The sequence below is a fragment of the Pezoporus flaviventris genome, unplaced genomic scaffold (genome assembly GCF_033815535.1).
Source record: "Pezoporus flaviventris isolate CSIRO_AGI_PZ_B2104156 unplaced genomic scaffold, CSIRO_AGI_Pfla_v1 ptg000856l, whole genome shotgun sequence".
NCBI classification, from domain to species: domain Eukaryota; kingdom Metazoa; phylum Chordata; class Aves; order Psittaciformes; family Psittacidae; genus Pezoporus; species Pezoporus flaviventris.
The window spans coordinates 38,131-53,460 of NW_026893401.1; the positions used below are offsets into that span (position 1 = coordinate 38,131).

General features: G+C 63.1%; 14 non-coding genes and 9 pseudogenes across 14 annotated transcripts; all 23 read left to right on the forward strand.

Moving 5' to 3' along the window:
* Positions 1-240: 240 nt before the first annotated feature.
* LOC133264519 (5S ribosomal RNA) lies at positions 241-365 on the forward strand (annotated as a pseudogene).
* A 554-nt stretch (positions 366-919) lies between these two features.
* On the forward strand, positions 920-1,038 carry LOC133264559 (5S ribosomal RNA). Its single transcript, XR_009741707.1, has one exon. It is a non-coding gene; the product is annotated as a 5S ribosomal RNA (ribosomal RNA).
* A 551-nt stretch (positions 1,039-1,589) lies between these two features.
* On the forward strand, positions 1,590-1,708 carry LOC133264560 (5S ribosomal RNA). Its single transcript, XR_009741708.1, has one exon. It is a non-coding gene; the product is annotated as a 5S ribosomal RNA (ribosomal RNA).
* Positions 1,709-2,267: 559 nt separating this feature from the next.
* LOC133264561 (5S ribosomal RNA) lies at positions 2,268-2,386 on the forward strand. The gene has a single exon (XR_009741709.1). It is a non-coding gene; the product is annotated as a 5S ribosomal RNA (ribosomal RNA).
* A 557-nt stretch (positions 2,387-2,943) lies between these two features.
* Positions 2,944-3,062, forward strand: LOC133264562 (5S ribosomal RNA). Its single transcript, XR_009741710.1, has one exon. It is a non-coding gene; the product is annotated as a 5S ribosomal RNA (ribosomal RNA).
* A 554-nt stretch (positions 3,063-3,616) lies between these two features.
* On the forward strand, positions 3,617-3,741 carry LOC133264520 (5S ribosomal RNA; annotated as a pseudogene).
* Positions 3,742-4,293: 552 nt separating this feature from the next.
* LOC133264563 (5S ribosomal RNA) lies at positions 4,294-4,412 on the forward strand. Its single transcript, XR_009741711.1, has one exon. It is a non-coding gene; the product is annotated as a 5S ribosomal RNA (ribosomal RNA).
* A 550-nt stretch (positions 4,413-4,962) lies between these two features.
* Positions 4,963-5,081, forward strand: LOC133264564 (5S ribosomal RNA). Its single transcript, XR_009741712.1, has one exon. It is a non-coding gene; the product is annotated as a 5S ribosomal RNA (ribosomal RNA).
* Positions 5,082-5,637: 556 nt separating this feature from the next.
* On the forward strand, positions 5,638-5,762 carry LOC133264521 (5S ribosomal RNA; annotated as a pseudogene).
* A 552-nt stretch (positions 5,763-6,314) lies between these two features.
* On the forward strand, positions 6,315-6,433 carry LOC133264565 (5S ribosomal RNA). The gene has a single exon (XR_009741713.1). It is a non-coding gene; the product is annotated as a 5S ribosomal RNA (ribosomal RNA).
* Positions 6,434-6,990: 557 nt separating this feature from the next.
* Positions 6,991-7,109, forward strand: LOC133264566 (5S ribosomal RNA). The gene has a single exon (XR_009741714.1). It is a non-coding gene; the product is annotated as a 5S ribosomal RNA (ribosomal RNA).
* Positions 7,110-7,663: 554 nt separating this feature from the next.
* On the forward strand, positions 7,664-7,782 carry LOC133264567 (5S ribosomal RNA). Its single transcript, XR_009741715.1, has one exon. It is a non-coding gene; the product is annotated as a 5S ribosomal RNA (ribosomal RNA).
* Positions 7,783-8,339: 557 nt separating this feature from the next.
* Positions 8,340-8,463, forward strand: LOC133264493 (5S ribosomal RNA). Its single transcript, XR_009741678.1, has one exon. It is a non-coding gene; the product is annotated as a 5S ribosomal RNA (ribosomal RNA).
* A 559-nt stretch (positions 8,464-9,022) lies between these two features.
* On the forward strand, positions 9,023-9,141 carry LOC133264568 (5S ribosomal RNA). Its single transcript, XR_009741716.1, has one exon. It is a non-coding gene; the product is annotated as a 5S ribosomal RNA (ribosomal RNA).
* A 555-nt stretch (positions 9,142-9,696) lies between these two features.
* Positions 9,697-9,814, forward strand: LOC133264530 (5S ribosomal RNA; annotated as a pseudogene).
* Positions 9,815-10,371: 557 nt separating this feature from the next.
* LOC133264526 (5S ribosomal RNA) lies at positions 10,372-10,497 on the forward strand (annotated as a pseudogene).
* A 553-nt stretch (positions 10,498-11,050) lies between these two features.
* LOC133264529 (5S ribosomal RNA) lies at positions 11,051-11,174 on the forward strand (annotated as a pseudogene).
* A 558-nt stretch (positions 11,175-11,732) lies between these two features.
* Positions 11,733-11,850, forward strand: LOC133264457 (5S ribosomal RNA). Its single transcript, XR_009741661.1, has one exon. It is a non-coding gene; the product is annotated as a 5S ribosomal RNA (ribosomal RNA).
* Positions 11,851-12,403: 553 nt separating this feature from the next.
* LOC133264468 (5S ribosomal RNA) lies at positions 12,404-12,522 on the forward strand. Its single transcript, XR_009741672.1, has one exon. It is a non-coding gene; the product is annotated as a 5S ribosomal RNA (ribosomal RNA).
* A 551-nt stretch (positions 12,523-13,073) lies between these two features.
* On the forward strand, positions 13,074-13,196 carry LOC133264512 (5S ribosomal RNA; annotated as a pseudogene).
* Positions 13,197-13,753: 557 nt separating this feature from the next.
* Positions 13,754-13,878, forward strand: LOC133264522 (5S ribosomal RNA; annotated as a pseudogene).
* A 551-nt stretch (positions 13,879-14,429) lies between these two features.
* On the forward strand, positions 14,430-14,548 carry LOC133264570 (5S ribosomal RNA). Its single transcript, XR_009741718.1, has one exon. It is a non-coding gene; the product is annotated as a 5S ribosomal RNA (ribosomal RNA).
* A 553-nt stretch (positions 14,549-15,101) lies between these two features.
* On the forward strand, positions 15,102-15,219 carry LOC133264532 (5S ribosomal RNA; annotated as a pseudogene).
* The last annotated feature ends 111 nt before the right edge of the window (positions 15,220-15,330 follow it).

Sequence of the window (15,330 nt, forward strand, 5' to 3'; positions counted from 1 at the left end):
GTTGGGGGACATGAGGGAAGGAGCGTGGCGTTGTTTATGCGCGGGCCGGGGGGGGGGGGGGGATTTGCGCGGGGGGGTGCGTGTCGGGTCGTCGCGGGCAGAGGCGTGCGGGGCTGTGTGCGTGGGGGCGCTGGCGTGGTTGGGCGTCACAATGGTGCCCCTGGCTTTGGGGGCTGGGGCTGAGTGCGGGTGGGCAGCGTGTGCGGGGGCGCCGAGAGCGGTGGTGGCAGGGGAGAGGCTGCCTACGGCCACACCACCCTGAAAACGCCCGAACTCGTCTGATCTCGGAAGCGAAGCAGGGTCGGGCTCGGGCTCGGTTAGTACTTGGATGGGAGACCGCCTGGGAATCCCGGGTGCTGTAGGCTTTTGCCAGCCCATAGGGGACCCTGCGGGCAATGTCAGCCTCTTTTTCTGTGCGGGCTTTTGCGTCTTTGGGGCACCATCAGGAATTGCAGACCCCTTTTTCTTGCTGGCATTTGAAGCACTTAGGGTCCCCTGTTTGCAAGCTTCTCCCCCTTTTGCTGGCTTGCCTTTTTAAGCTATTTAGGCCCCTGCGAGCAATTCCAGCCGTTTTTTTCTTGCGGGACGTTGAGGCCACAGGGGTCCTTGCGGGCAGTCCCGGACATCTTGTTCTCGGTGGGGTGCTGCGGAGGGGCAGGTCCCTGGGAGACCGTGTTCCTGTTGTTGGGGGACATGAGAGAAGGAGCGTGGCGTTGTTTTTGCGCGGGCCGGGGGGGGGGGATTTGCGCGGGGGAGTGCGTGTCGGGTCGTCGCGGGCAGAGGCGTGCGGGGCTGTGTGCGTGGGGGCGCTGGCGTGGTTGGGCGTCACAATGGTGCCCCTGGCTTTGGGGGCTGGGGCTGAGTGCGGGTGGGCAGCGTGTGCGGGGGCGCCGAGAGCGGTGGTGGCAGGGGAGAGGCTGCCTACGGCCACACCACCCTGAAAACGCCCGATCTCGTCTGATCTCGGAAGCTAAGCAGGGTCGGGCTCGGTTAGTACTTGGATGGGAGACCGCCTGGGAATCCCGGGTGCTGTAGGCTTTTGCCAGCCCATAGGGGACCCTGCGGGCAATGTCAGCCTCTTTTTCTGTGCGGGCTTTTGCGTCTTTGGGGCACCATCAGGAATTGCAGACCCCTTTTTCTTGCTGGCATTTGAAGCACTTAGGGTCCCCTGTTTGCAAGCTTCTCCCCCTTTTGCTGGCTTGCCTTTTTAAGCTATTTAGGCCCCTGCGAGCAATTCCAGCCGTTTTTTTCTTGCGGGACGTTGAGGCCACAGGGGTCCTTGCGGGCAGTCCCGGACTTCTTGTTCTCGGTGGGGTGCTGCGGAGGGGCAGGTCCATGGGAGACCCTGTTCCTGTTGTTGGGGGACATGAGAGAAGGAGCGTGGCGTTGTTTTTGCGCGGGCCGGGGGGGGGGGATTTGCGGGGGAGTGCGTGTCGGGTCGTCGCGGGCAGAGGAGTGCGGGGCTGTGTGCGTGGGGGCGCTGGCGTGGTTGGCGTCACAATGGTGCCCCTGGCTTTGGGGGCTGGGGCTGAGTGCGGGTGGGCAGCGTGTGCGGGGGCGCCGAGAGCGGTGGTGGCAGGGGAGAGGCTGCCTACGGCCACACCACCCTGAAAACGCCCGATCTCGTCTGATCTCGGAAGCTAAGCAGGGTCGGGCTCGGTTAGTACTTGGATGGGAGACCGCCTGGGAATCCCGGGTGCTGTAGGCTTTTGCCAGCCCATAGGGGACCCTGCGGGCAATGTCAGCCTCTTTTTCTGTGCGGGCTTTTGCGTCTTTGGGGCACCATCAGGAATTGCAGACCCCTTTTTCTTGCTGGCATTTGAAGCACTTAGGGTCCCCTGTTTGCAAGCTTCTCCCCCTTTTGCTGGCTTGCCTTTTTAAGCTATTTAGGCCCCTGCGAGCAATTCCAGCCGTTTTTTTTCTTGCGGGACGTTGAGGCCACAGGGGTCCTTGCGGGCAGTCCCGGACTTCTTGTTCTCGGTGGGGTGCTGCGGAGGGGCAGGTCCCTGGGAGACCCTGTTCCTGTTGTTGGGGGACATGAGGGAAGGAGCGTGGCGTTGTTTTTGCGCGGGCCGGAGGTGGGGGGGGGATTTGCGGGGGGGGGTGCGTGTCGGGTCGTCGCGGGCAGAGGTGTGCGGGGCTGTGTGCGTGGGGGCGCTGGCGTGGTTGGGCGTCACAATGGTGCCCCTGGCTTTGGGGGCTGGGGCTGAGTGCGGGTGGGCAGCGTGTGCGGGGGCGCCGAGAGCGGTGGTGGCAGGGGAGAGGCTGCCTACGGCCACACCACCCTGAAAACGCCCGATCTCGTCTGATCTCGGAAGCTAAGCAGGGTCGGGCTCGGTTAGTACTTGGATGGGAGACCGCCTGGGAATCCCGGGTGCTGTAGGCTTTTGCCAGCCCATAGGGGACCCTGCGGGCAATGTCAGCCTCTTTTTCTGTGCGGGCTTTTGCGTCTTTGGGGCACCATCAGGAATTGCAGACCCCTTTTTCTTGCTGGCATTTGAAGCACTTAGGGTCCCCTGTTTGCAAGCTTCTCCCCCTTTTGCTGGCTTGCCTTTTTAAGCTATTTAGGCCCCTGCGAGCAATTCCAGCCGTTTTTTTCTTGCGGGACGTTGAGGCCACAGGGGTCCTTGCGGGCAGTCCCGGACTTCTTGTTCTCGGTGGGGTGCTGCGGAGGGGCAGGTCCCTGGGAGACCCTGTTCCTGTTGTTGGGGGACATGAGGGAAGGAGCGTGGCGTTGTTTTTGCGCGGGCCGGAGGTGGGGGGGGGATTTGCGGGGGGGGTGCGTGTCGGGTCGTCGCGGGCAGAGGTGTGCGGGGCTGTGTGCGTGGGGGCGCTGGCGTGGTTGGGCGTCACAATGGTGCCCCTGGCTTTGGGGGCTGGGGCTGAGTGCGGGTGGGCAGCGTGTGCGGGGGCGCCGAGAGCGGTGGTGGCAGGGGAGAGGCTGCCTACGGCCACACCACCCTGAAAACGCCCGATCTCGTCTGATCTCGGAAGCTAAGCAGGGTCGGGCTCGGTTAGTACTTGGATGGGAGACCGCCTGGGAATCCCGGGTGCTGTAGGCTTTTGCCAGCCCATAGGGGACCCTGCGGGCAATGTCAGCCTCTTTTTCTGTGCGGGCTTTTGCGTCTTTGGGGCACCATCAGGAATTGCAGACCCCTTTTTCTTGCTGGCATTTGAAGCACTTAGGGTCCCCTGTTTGCAAGCTTCTCCCCCTTTTGCTGGCTTGCCTTTTTAAGCTATTTAGGTCCCTGCGAGCAATTCCAGCCGTTTTTTTCTTGCGGGACGTTGAGGCCACAGGGGTCCTTGCGGGCAGTCCCGGACTTCTTGTTCTCGGTGGGGTGCTGCGGAGGGGCAGGTCCATGGGAGACCCTGTTCCTGTTGTTGGGGGACATGAGGGAAGGAGCGTGGGGTTGTTTTTGCGCGGGCCGGGGGGGGGGGATTTGCGCGGGGGGGTGCGTGTCGGGTCGTCGCGGGCAGAGGCGTGCGGGGCTGTGTGCGTGGAGGCGCTGGCGTGGTTGGGCGTCACAATGGTGCCCCTGGCTTTGGGGGCTGGGGCTGAGTGCGGGTGGGCAGCGTGTGCGGGGGCGCCGAGAGCGGTGGTGGCAGGGGAGAGGCTGCCTACGGCCACACCACCCTGAAAACGCCCGAACTCGTCTGATCTCGGAAGCGAAGCAGGGTCGGGCTCGGGCTCGGTTAGTACTTGGATGGGAGACCGCCTGGGAATCCCGGGTGCTGTAGGCTTTTGCCAGCCCATAGGGGACCCTGCGGGCAATGTCAGCCTCTTTTTCTGTGCGGGCTTTTGCGTCTTTGGGGCACCATCAGGAATTGCAGACCCCTTTTTCTTGCTGGCATTTGAAGCACTTAGGGTCCCCTGTTTGCAAGCTTCTCCCCCTTTTGCTGGCTTGCCTTTTTAAGCTATTTAGGCCCCTGTGAGCAATTCCAGCCGTTTTTTTCTTGCGGGACGTTGAGGCCACAGGGGTCCTTGCGGGCAGTCCCGGACTTCTTGTTCTCGGTGGGGTGCTGCGGAGGGGCAGGTCCCTGGGAGACCGTGTTCCTGTTGTTGAGGGACATGAGGGAAGGAGCGTGGTGTTGATTTTGCGCGGGCCGGGGGGGGGGGATTTGCGGGGGGGCGCGTGTCGGGTCGTCGCGGGCAGAGGCGTGCGGGGCTGTGTGCGTGGGGGCGCTGGCGTGGTTGGGCGTCACAATGGTGCCCCTGGCTTTGGGGGCTGGGGCTGAGTGCGGGTGGGCAGCGTGTGCGGGGGCGCCGAGAGCGGTGGTGGCAGGGGAGAGGCTGCCTACGGCCACACCACCCTGAAAACGCCCGATCTCGTCTGATCTCGGAAGCTAAGCAGGGTCGGGCTCGGTTAGTACTTGGATGGGAGACCGCCTGGGAATCCCGGGTGCTGTAGGCTTTTGCCAGCCCATAGGGGACCCTGCGGGCAATGTCAGCCTCTTTTTCTGTGCGGGCTTTTGCGTCTTTGGGGCACCATCAGGAATTGCAGACCCCTTTTTCTTGCTGGCATTTGAAGCACTTAGGGTCCCTGTTTGCAAGCTTCTCCCCCTTTTGCTGGCTTGCCTTTTTAAGCTATTTAGGCCCCTGTGAGCAATTCCAGCCGTTATTTTCTTGCGGGACGTTGAGGCCACAGGGGTCCTTGCGGGCAGTCCCGGACTTCTTGTTCTCGGTGGGGTGCTGCGGAGGGGCAGGTCCATGGGAGACCCTGTTCCTGTTGTTGAGGGACATGAGGGAAGGAGCGTGGTGTTGATTTTGCGCGGGCCGGGGGGGGGGGATTTGCGGGGGGCGCGTGTCGGGTCGTCGCGGGCAGAGGCGTGCGGGGCTGTGTGCGTGGGGGCGCTGGCGTGGTTGGGCGTCACAATGGTGCCCCTGGCTTTGGGGGCTGGGGCTGAGTGCGGGTGGGCAGCGTGTGCGGGGGCGCCGAGAGCGGTGGTGGCAGGGGAGAGGCTGCCTACGGCCACACCACCCTGAAAACGCCCGATCTCGTCTGATCTCGGAAGCTAAGCAGGGTCGGGCTCGGTTAGTACTTGGATGGGAGACCGCCTGGGAATCCCGGGTGCTGTAGGCTTTTGCCAGCCCATAGGGGACCCTGCGGGCAATGTCAGCCTCTTTTTCTGTGCGGGCTTTTGCGTCTTTGGGGCACCATCAGGAATTGCAGACCCCTTTTTCTTGCTGGCATTTGAAGCACTTAGGGTCCCCTGTTTGCAAGCTTCTCCCCCTTTTGCTGGCTTGCCTTTTTAAGCTATTTAGGCCCCTGCGAGCAATTCCAGCCGTTTTTTTCTTGCGGGACGTTGAGGCCACAGGGGTCCTTGCGGGCAGTCCCGGACTTCTTGTTCTCGGTGGGGTGCTGCGGAGGGGCAGGTCCATGGGAGACCCTGTTCCTGTTGTTGGGGGACATGAGGGAAGGAGCGTGGTGTTGATTTTGCGCGGGCAGGGGGGCGGGGGGGGATTTGCGGGGGGGCGCGTGTCGGGTCGTCGCGGGCAGAGGCGTGCGGGGCTGTGTGCGTGGGGGCGCTGGCGTGGTTGGGCGTCACAATGGTGCCCCTGGCTTTGGGGGCTGGGGCTGAGTGCGGGTGGGCAGCGTGTGCGGGGGCGCCGAGAGCGGTGGTGGCAGGGGAGAGGCTGCCTACGGCCACACCACCCTGAAAACGCCCGAACTCGTCTGATCTCGGAAGCGAAGCAGGGTCGGGCTCGGGCTCGGTTAGTACTTGGATGGGAGACCGCCTGGGAATCCCGGGTGCTGTAGGCTTTTGCCAGCCCATAGGGGACCCTGCGGGCAATGTCAGCCTCTTTTTCTGTGCGGGCTTTTGCGTCTTTGGGGCACCATCAGGAATTGCAGACCCCTTTTTCTTGCTGGCATTTGAAGCACTTAGGGTCCCCTGTTTGCAAGCTTCTCCCCCTTTTGCTGGCTTGCCTTTTTAAGCTATTTAGGCCCCTGCGAGCAATTCCAGCCGTTTTTTTCTTGCGGGACGTTGAGGCCACAGGGGTCCTTGCGGGCAGTCCCGGACTTCTTGTTCTCGGTGGGGTGCTGCGGAGGGGCAGGTCCATGGGAGACCCTGTTCCTGTTGTTGGGGGACATGAGAGAAGGAGCGTGGCGTTGTTTTTGCGCGGGCCGGGGGGGGGGGATTTGCGGGGGAGTGCGTGTCGGGTCGTCGCGGGCAGAGGAGTGCGGGGCTGTGTGCGTGGGGGCGCTGGCGTGGTTGGGCGTCACAATGGTGCCCCTGGCTTTGGGGGCTGGGGCTGAGTGCGGGTGGGCAGCGTGTGCGGGGGCGCCGAGAGCGGTGGTGGCAGGGGAGAGGCTGCCTACGGCCACACCACCCTGAAAACGCCCGATCTCGTCTGATCTCGGAAGCTAAGCAGGGTCGGGCTCGGTTAGTACTTGGATGGGAGACCGCCTGGGAATCCCGGGTGCTGTAGGCTTTTGCCAGCCCATAGGGGACCCTGCGGGCAATGTCAGCCTCTTTTTCTGTGCGGGCTTTTGCGTCTTTGGGGCACCATCAGGAATTGCAGACCCCTTTTTCTTGCTGGCATTTGAAGCACTTAGGGTCCCCTGTTTGCAAGCTTCTCCCCCTTTTGCTGGCTTGCCTTTTTAAGCTATTTAGGCCCCTGCGAGCAATTCCAGCCGTTTTTTTCTTGCGGGACGTTGAGGCCACAGGGGTCCTTGCGGGCAGTCCCGGACTTCTTGTTCTCGGTGGGGTGCTGCGGAGGGGCAGGTCCCTGGGAGACCCTGTTCCTGTTGTTGGGGGACATGAGGGAAGGAGCGTGGCGTTGTTTTTGCGCGGGCCGGAGGTGGGGGGGGATTTGCGGGGGGGGGTGCGTGTCGGGTCGTCGCGGGCAGAAATGTGCGGGGCTGTGTGCGTGGGGGCGCTGGCGTGGTTGGGCGTCACAATGGTGCCCCTGGCTTTGGGGGCTGGGGCTGAGTGCGGGTGGGCAGCGTGTGCGGGGGCGCCGAGAGCGGTGGTGGCAGGGGAGAGGCTGCCTACGGCCACACCACCCTGAAAACGCCCGATCTCGTCTGATCTCGGAAGCTAAGCAGGGTCGGGCTCGGTTAGTACTTGGATGGGAGACCGCCTGGGAATCCCGGGTGCTGTAGGCTTTTGCCAGCCCATAGGGGACCCTGCGGGCAATGTCAGCCTCTTTTTCTGTGCGGGCTTTTGCGTCTTTGGGGCACCATCAGGAATTGCAGACCCCTTTTTCTTGCTGGCATTTGAAGCACTTAGGGTCCCCTGTTTGCAAGCTTCTCCCCCTTTTGCTGGCTTGCCTTTTTAAGCTATTTAGGCCCCTGCGAGCAATTCCAGCCGTTTTTTTCTTGCGGGACGTTGAGGCCACAGGGGTCCTTGCGGGCAGTCCCGGACTTCTTGTTCTCGGTGGGGTGCTGCGGAGGGGCAGGTCCATGGGAGACCCTGTTCCTGTTGTTGGGGGACATGAGGGAAGGAGCGTGGGGTTGTTTTTGCGCGGGCCGGGGGGGGGGGATTTGCGCGGGGGGGTGCGTGTCGGGTCGTCGCGGGCAGAGGCGTGCGGGGCTGTGTGCGTGGAGGCGCTGGCGTGGTTGGGCGTCACAATGGTGCCCCTGGCTTTGGGGGCTGGGGCTGAGTGCGGGTGGGCAGCGTGTGCGGGGGCGCCGAGAGCGGTGGTGGCAGGGGAGAGGCTGCCTACGGCCACACCACCCTGAAAACGCCCGATCTCGTCTGATCTCGGAAGCTAAGCAGGGTCGGGCTCGGTTAGTACTTGGATGGGAGACCGCCTGGGAATCCCGGGTGCTGTAGGCTTTTGCCAGCCCATAGGGGACCCTGCGGGCAATGTCAGCCTCTTTTTCTGTGCGGGCTTTTGCGTCTTTGGGGCACCATCAGGAATTGCAGACCCCTTTTTCTTGCTGGCATTTGAAGCACTTAGGGTCCCCTGTTTGCAAGCTTCTCCCCTTTTTGCTGGCTTGCCTTTTTAAGCTATTTAGGCCCCTGCGAGCAATTCCAGCCGTTTTTTTTCTTGCGGGACGTTGAGGCCACAGGGGTCCTTGCGGGCAGTCCCGGACTTCTTGTTCTCGGTGGGGTGCTGCGGAGGGGCAGGTCCATGGGAGACCCTGTTCCTGTTTTTGGGGGACATGAGGGAAGGAGCGTGGTGTTGTTTATGCGCGGGCCGGGGGGCGGGGGGGGATTTGCGGGGGGGCGCGTGTCGGGTCGTCGCGGGCAGAGGCGTGCGGGGCTGTGTGCGTGGGGGCGCTGGCGTGGTTGGGCGTCACAATGGTGCCCCTGGCTTTGGGGGCTGGGGCTGAGTGCGGGTGGGCAGAGTGTGCGGGGGCGCCGAGAGCGGTGGTGGCAGGGGAGAGGGTGCCTACGGCCACACCACCCTGAAAACGCCCGATCTCGTCTGATCTCGGAAGCTAAGCAGGGTCGGGCTCGGGCTCGGTTAGTACTTGGATGGGAGACCGCCTGGGAATCCCGGTGCTGTAGGCTTTTGCCAGCCCATAGGGGACCCTGCGGGCAATGTCAGCCTCTTTTCTGTGCGGGCTTTTGCGTCTTTGGGGCACCATCAGGAATTGCAGACCCCTTTTTCTTGCTGGCATTTGAAGCACTTAGGGTCCCCTGTTTGCAAGCTTCTCCCCCTTTTGCTGGCTTGCCTTTTTAAGCTATTTAGTTATTTAGGCCCCTGTGAGCAATTCCAGCCGTTATTTTCTTGCGGGACGTTGAGGCCACAGGGGTCCTTGCGGGCAGTCCCGGACTTCTTGTTCTCGGTGGGGTGCTGCGGAGGGGCAGGTCCATGGGAGACCCTGTTCCTGTTGTTGGGGGACATGAGGGAAGGAGCGTGGTGTTGATTTTGCGCGGGCCGGGGGGGGGGGGATTTGCGGGGGGGCGCGTGTCGGGTCGTCGCGGGCAGAGGCGTGCGGGGCTGTGTGCGTGGGGGCGCTGCGTGGTTGGGCGTCACAATGGTGCCCCTGGCTTTGGGGGCTGGGGCTGAGTGCGGGTGGGCAGCGTGTGCGGGGGCGCCGAGAGCGGTGGTGGCAGGGGAGAGGCTGCCTACGGCCACACCACCCTGAAAACGCCCGATCTCGTCTGATCTCGGAAGCTAAGCAGGGTCGGGCTCGGTTAGTACTTGGATGGGAGACCGCCTGGGAATCCCGGGTGCTGTAGGCTTTTGCCAGCCCATAGGGGACCCTGCGGGCAATGTCAGCCTCTTTTTCTGTGCGGGCTTTTGCGTCTTTGGGGCACCATCAGGAATTGCAGACCCCTTTTCTTGCTGGCATTTGAAGCACTTAGGGTCCCCTGTTTGCAAGCTTCTCCCCCTTTTGCTGGCTTGCCTTTTTAAGCTATTTAGGCCCTGCGAGCAATTCCAGCCGTTTTTTTCTTGCGGGACGTTGAGGCCACAGGGGTCCTTGCGGGCAGTCCCGGACTTCTTGTTCTCGGTGGGGTGCTGCGGAGGGGCAGGTCCCTGGGAGACCCTGTTCCTGTTGTTGGGGGACATGAGGGAAGGAGCGTGGCGTTGTTTTTGCGCGGGCCGGAGGTGGGGGGGGATTTGCGGGGGGGGGTGCGTGTCGGGTCGTCGCGGGCAGAGGTGTGCGGGGCTGTGTGCGTGGGGGCGCTGGCGTGGTTGGGCGTCACAATGGTGCCCCTGGCTTTGGGGGCTGGGGCTGAGTGCGGGTGGGCAGCGTGTGCGGGGCGCCGAGAGCGGTGGTGGCAGGGGAGAGGGCTGCCTACGGCCACACACCCTGAAAACGCCCGATCTCGTCTGATCTCGGAAGCTTAAGCAGGGTCGGGCTCGGTTAGTACTTGGATGGGAGACCGCCTGGAATCCCGGGTGCTGTAGGCTTTTGCCAGCCCATAGGGGACCCTGCGGGCAATGTCAGCCTCTTTTTCTGTGCGGGCTTTTGCGTCTTTGGGGCACCATCAGGAATTGCAGACCCCTTTTTCTTGCTGGCATTTGAAGCACTTAGGGTCCCCTGTTTGCAAGCTTCTCCCCCTTTTGCTGGCTTGCCTTTTTAAGCTATTTAGGCCCCTGCGAGCAATTCCAGCCGTTTTTTTTCTTGCGGGACGTTGAGGCCACAGGGGTCCTTGCGGGCAGTCCCGGACTTCTTGTTCTCGGTGGGGTGCTGCGGAGGGGCAGGTCCATGGGAGACCCTGTTCCTGTTGTTGGGGGACATGAGGGAAGGAGCGTGGTGTTGTTTATGCGCGGGCCGGGGGCGGGGGGGATTTGCGGGGGGGGCGCGTGTCGGGTCGTCGCGGGCAGAGGCGTGCGGGGCTGTGTGCGTGGGGGCGCTGGCGTGGTTGGGCGTCAACAATGGTGCCCCTGGCTTTGGGGGCTGGGGCTGAGTGCGGGTGGGCAGCGTGTGCGGGGGCGCCGAGAGCGGTGGTGGCAGGGGAGAGGCTGCCTACGGCCACCACCACCCTGAAAACGCCCGATCTCGTCTGATCTCGGAAGCGAAGCAGGGTCGGGCTCGGGCTCGGTTAGTACTTGGATGGGAGACCGCCTGGGAATCCCGGGTGCTGTAGGCTTTTGCCAGCCCATAGGGGACCCTGCGGGCAATGTCAGCCTCTTTTTCTGTGCGGGCTTTTGCGCCTTTGGGGCACCATCAGGAATTGCAGACCCTTTTTCTTGCTGGCATTTGAAGCACTTAGGGTCCCCTGTTTGCAAGCTTCTCCCCTTTTGCTGGCTTGCCTTTTTAAGCTATTTAGGCCCCTGCGGAGCAATTCCAGCCGTTTTTTTCTTGCGGGACGTTGAGGCCACAGGAGTCCTTGCGGGCAGTCCCGGACTTCTTGTTCTCGGTGGGGTGCTGCGGAGGGGCAGGTCCATGGGAGACCCTGTTCCTGTTGTTGGGGACATGAGGGAAGGAGCGTGGCGTTGTTTATGCGCGGGCCGGGGGGGGGGGGATTTGCGCGGGGGGGTGCGTGTCGGGTCGTCGCGGGCAGAGGCGTGCGGGGCTGTGTGCGTGGGGGCGCTGGCGTGGTTGGGCGTCACAATGGTGCCCCTGGCTTTGGGGGCTGGGGCTGAGTGCGGGTGGGCAGCGTGTGGCGGGGGCGCCGAGAGCGTTGGTGGCAGGGAGAGGGTGCCTACGGCACACCACCCTGAAAACGCCCGATCTCGTCTGATCTCGGAAGCTAAGCAGGGTCGGGCTCGGGCTCGGTTAGTACTTGGATGGGAGACCGCCTGGGGATCCCGGGTGCTGTAGGCTTTTGCCAGCCCGTAGGGGACCCTGCGGGCAATGTCAGCCTCTTTTTCTGTGCGGGCTTTTTGCGTCTTTGGGGCACCATCAGGAATTGCAGACCCCTTTTTCTTGCTGGCATTTGAAGCACTTAGGGTCCCCTGTTTGCAAGCTTCTCCCCCTTTTGCTGGCTTGCCTTTTTAAGCTATTTAGGCCCCTGCGAGCAATTCCAGCCGTTTTTTTCTTGCGGGACGTTGAGGCCACAGGGGTCCTTGCGGGCAGTCCCGGACTTCTTGTTCTCCGGTGGGGTGCTGCGGAGGGGCAGGTCCCTGGGAGACCCTGTTCCTGTTGTTGGGGGACATGAGAGAAGGAGCGTGGCGTTGTTTTTGCGCGCGGCCGGGGGGGGGGGATTTGCGCGGGGGGGTGCGTGTCGGGTCGTCGCGGGGCAGAGGCGTGCGGGGCTGTGTGCGTGGGGGCGCTGGCGTGGTTGGGCGTCACAATGGTGCCCCTGGCTTTGGGGGCTGGGGCTGAGTGCGGGTGGGCAGCGTGTGCGGGGGCGCCGAGAGCGGTGGTGGCAGGGGAGAGGCTGCCTACGGCCACACCACCCTGAAAACGCCCGATCTCGTCTGATCTCGGAAGCTAAGCAGGGTCGGGCTCGGTTAGTACTTGGATGGGAGACCGCCTGGGAATCCGGGTGCTGTAGGCTTTTGCCAGCCCATAGGGGACCCTGCGGGCAATGTCAGCCTCTTTTTCTGTGCGGGCTTTTGCGTCTTTGGGGCACCATCAGGATTGCAGACCCCTTTTTCTTGCTGGCATTTGAAGCACTTAGGTCCCCTGTTTGCAAGCTTCTCCCCCTTTTGCTGGCTTGCCTTTTTAAGCTATTTAGGCCCCTGCGAGCAATTCCAGCCGTTTTTTTCTTGGCGGGACGTTGAGGCCACAGGGGTCCTTGCGGGAGTCCCGGACTTCTTGTTCTCGGTGGGGTGCTGCGGAGGGGCAGGTCCCTGGGAGACCCTGTTCCTGTTGTTGGGGGACATGAGGGAAGGAGCGTGGTGTTGTTTATGCGCGGACCGGGGGGCGGGGGGGGGATTTGCGGGGGGCGCGTGTCGGGTCGTCGCGGGCAGAGGCGTGCGGGCTGTGTGCGTGGGGGCGCTGGCGTGGTTGGGCGTCACAGTGGTGCCCCTGGCTTGGGGGCTGGGGCTGAGTGCGGGTGGGCAGCGTGTGCGGGGGCGCCCGAGAGCGGTGGTGGCAGGGGAGAGGCTGCCTACGGCCACACCACCCTGAAAACGCCCGATCTCGTCTGATCTCGGAAGCTAAGCAGGGTCGGGCTCGGTTAGTACTTGGATGGGAGAACGCCTGGGAATCCCGGGTGCTGTAGGCTTTTGCCAGCCCATAGGGGACCCTGCGGGCAATGTCAGCCTCTTTTTCTGTGCGGGCTTTGCGTCTTGGGGCACCATCAGGAATTGCAGACCCCTTTTTCTTGCTGGCATTTGAAGCACTTAGGGTCCCCTGTTTGCAAGCTTCTCCCCCTTTTGCTGGCTTGCCTTTTTAAGCTATTTAGGCCCCTGCGAGCAATTCCAGCCGTTTTTTTCTTGCGGGACGTTGAGGCCACAGGGGTCCTTGCGGGCAGTCCCGGACTTCTTGTTCTCGGTGGGGTGCTGCGGAGGGGCAGGTCCATGGGAGACCCTGTTCCTGTTGTTGGGGGACATGAGGGAAGGAGCGTGGCGTTGTTTTTGCGCGGGCCGGGGGGGGGGATTTGCCGCGGGGGGGTGCGTGTCGGGTCGTCGCGGGCAGAGGCGTGCGGGGCTGTGTGCGTGGAGGCGCTGGCGTGGTTGGGCGTCACAATGGTGCCCCTGGCTTTGGGGCTGGGGCTGAGTGCGGGTGGGCAGCGTGTGCGGGGGCGCCGAGAGCGGTGGTGGCAGGGGAGAGGCTGCCTACGGCCACACCACCCTGAAAACGCCCGATCTCGTCTGATCTCGGAAGCTAAGCAGGGTCGGGCTGGCTCTGTTAGTACTTGCATGGGAGACCGCCTGGGAATCCCGGGTGCTGTAGGCTTTTGCCAGCCCATAGGGGACCCTGCGGGCAATGTCAGCCTCTTTTTCTGTGCGGGCTTTTGCGTCTTTGGGGCACCATCAGGAATTGCAGACCCCTTTTTCTTGCTGGCATTTGAAGCACTTAGGGTCCCCTGTTTGCAAGCTTCTCCCCCTTTTGCTGGCTTGCCTTTTTAAGCTATTTAGGCCCCTGCGAGCAATTCCAGCCGTTTTTTTCTTGCTGGACGTTGAGGCCACAGGGGTCCTTGCGGGCAGTCCCGGACTTCTTGTTCTCGGTGGGGTGCTGCGGAGGGGCAGGGTCCATGGGAGACCCTGTTCCTGTTGTTGGGGGACATGAGGGAAAGGAGCGTGGTGTTGATTTTGCGCGGGCAGGGGGGCGGGGGGGGATTTGCGGGGGGCGCGTGTCGGGTCGTCGCGGGCAGAGGCGTGCGGGGCTGTGTGCGTGGGGGCGCTGGCGTGGTTGGGCGTCACAATGGTGCCCCTGGCTTTGGGGGCTGGGGCTGAGTGCGGGTGGGCAGCGTGTGCGGGGGCGCCGAGAGCGGTGGTGGCAGGGGAGAGGCTGCCTACGGCCACACCACCCTGAAAACGCCCGAACTCGTCTGATCTCGGAAGCGAAGCAGGGTCGGGCTCGGGCTCGGTTAGTACTTGGATGGGAGACCGCCTGGGAATCCCGGGTGCTGTAGGCTTTTGCCAGCCCATAGGGGACCCTGCGGGCAATGTCAGCCTCTTTTCTGTGCGGGCTTTTGCGTCTTTGGGGCACCATCAGGAATTGCAGACCCCTTTTTCTTGCTGGCATTTGAAGCACTTAGGTTCCCCTGTTTGCAAGCTTCTCCCCCTTTTGCTGGCTTGCCTTTTTAAGCTATTTAGGCCCCTGCGAGCAATTCCAGCCGTTTTTTTCTTGCGGGACGTTGAGGCCACAGGGGTCCTTGCGGGCAGTCCCGGACTTCTTGTTCTCGGTGGGGTGCTGCGGAGGGGCAGGTCCATGGGAGACCCTGTTCCTGTTGTTTGGGGACATGAGAGAAGGAGCGTGGCGTTGTTTTTGCGCGGGCCGGGGGGGGGGGATTTGCGGGGGAGTGCGTGTCGGGTCGTCGCGGGCAGAGGAGTGCGGGGCTGTGTGCGTGGGGGCGCTGGCGTGGTGGGCGTCACAATTGGTGCCCCTGGCTTTGGGGGCTGGGGCTGAGTGCGGGTGGGCAGCGTGTGCGGGGGCGCCGAGAGCGGTGGTGGCAGGGGAGAGGCTGCCTACGGCCACACCACCCTGAAAACGCCCGATCTCGTCTGATCTCGGAAGCTAAGCAGGGTCGGGCTCGGTTAGTACTTGGATGGGAGACCGCCTGGGAATCCCGGGTGCTGTAGGCTTTTGCCAGCCCATAGGGGACCCTGCGGGCAATGTCAGCCTCTTTTTCTGTGCGGGCTTTTGCGTCTTTGGGGCACCATCAGGAATTGCAGACCCCTTTTTCTTGCTGGCATTTGAAGCACTTAGGGTCCCCTGTTTGCAAGCTTCTCCCCCTTTTGCTGGCTTGCCTTTTAAGCTATTAGGCCCCTGCGAGCAATTCCAGCCGTTTTTTTCTTGCGGGACGTTGAGGCCACAGGGGTCCTTGCGGGCAGTCCCGGACTTCTTGTTCTCGGTGGGGTGCTGCGGAGGGGCAGGTCCCTGGGAGACCCTGTTCCTGTTGTTGGGGGACATGAGGGAAGGAGCGTGGCGTTGTTTTTGCGCGGGCCGGAGTGGGGGGGGGATTTGCGGGGGGGGGTGCGTGTCGGGTCGTCGCGGCAGAGGTGTGCGGGCTGTGTGCGTGGGGGCGCTGGCGTGGTTGGGCGTCACAATGGTGCCCCTGGCTTTGGGGGCTGGGGCTGAGTGCGGGTGGGCAGCGTGTGCGGGGGCGCCGAGAGCGGTGGTGGCAGGGGAGAGGCTGCCTACGGCCACACCACCCTGAAAACGCCCGATCTCGTCGAAATCTCTGAAGCTAGCGGGTCGGGCTCGGTTAGTACTTGGATGGGAGACCGCCTGGGAATCCCGGGTGCTGTAGGCTTTTGCCAGCCCATAGGGGACCCTGCGGGCAATGTCAGCCTCTTTTTCTGTGCGGGCTTTTGCGTCTTTGGGGCACCATCAGGAATTGCAGACCCCTTTTTCTTGCTGGCAT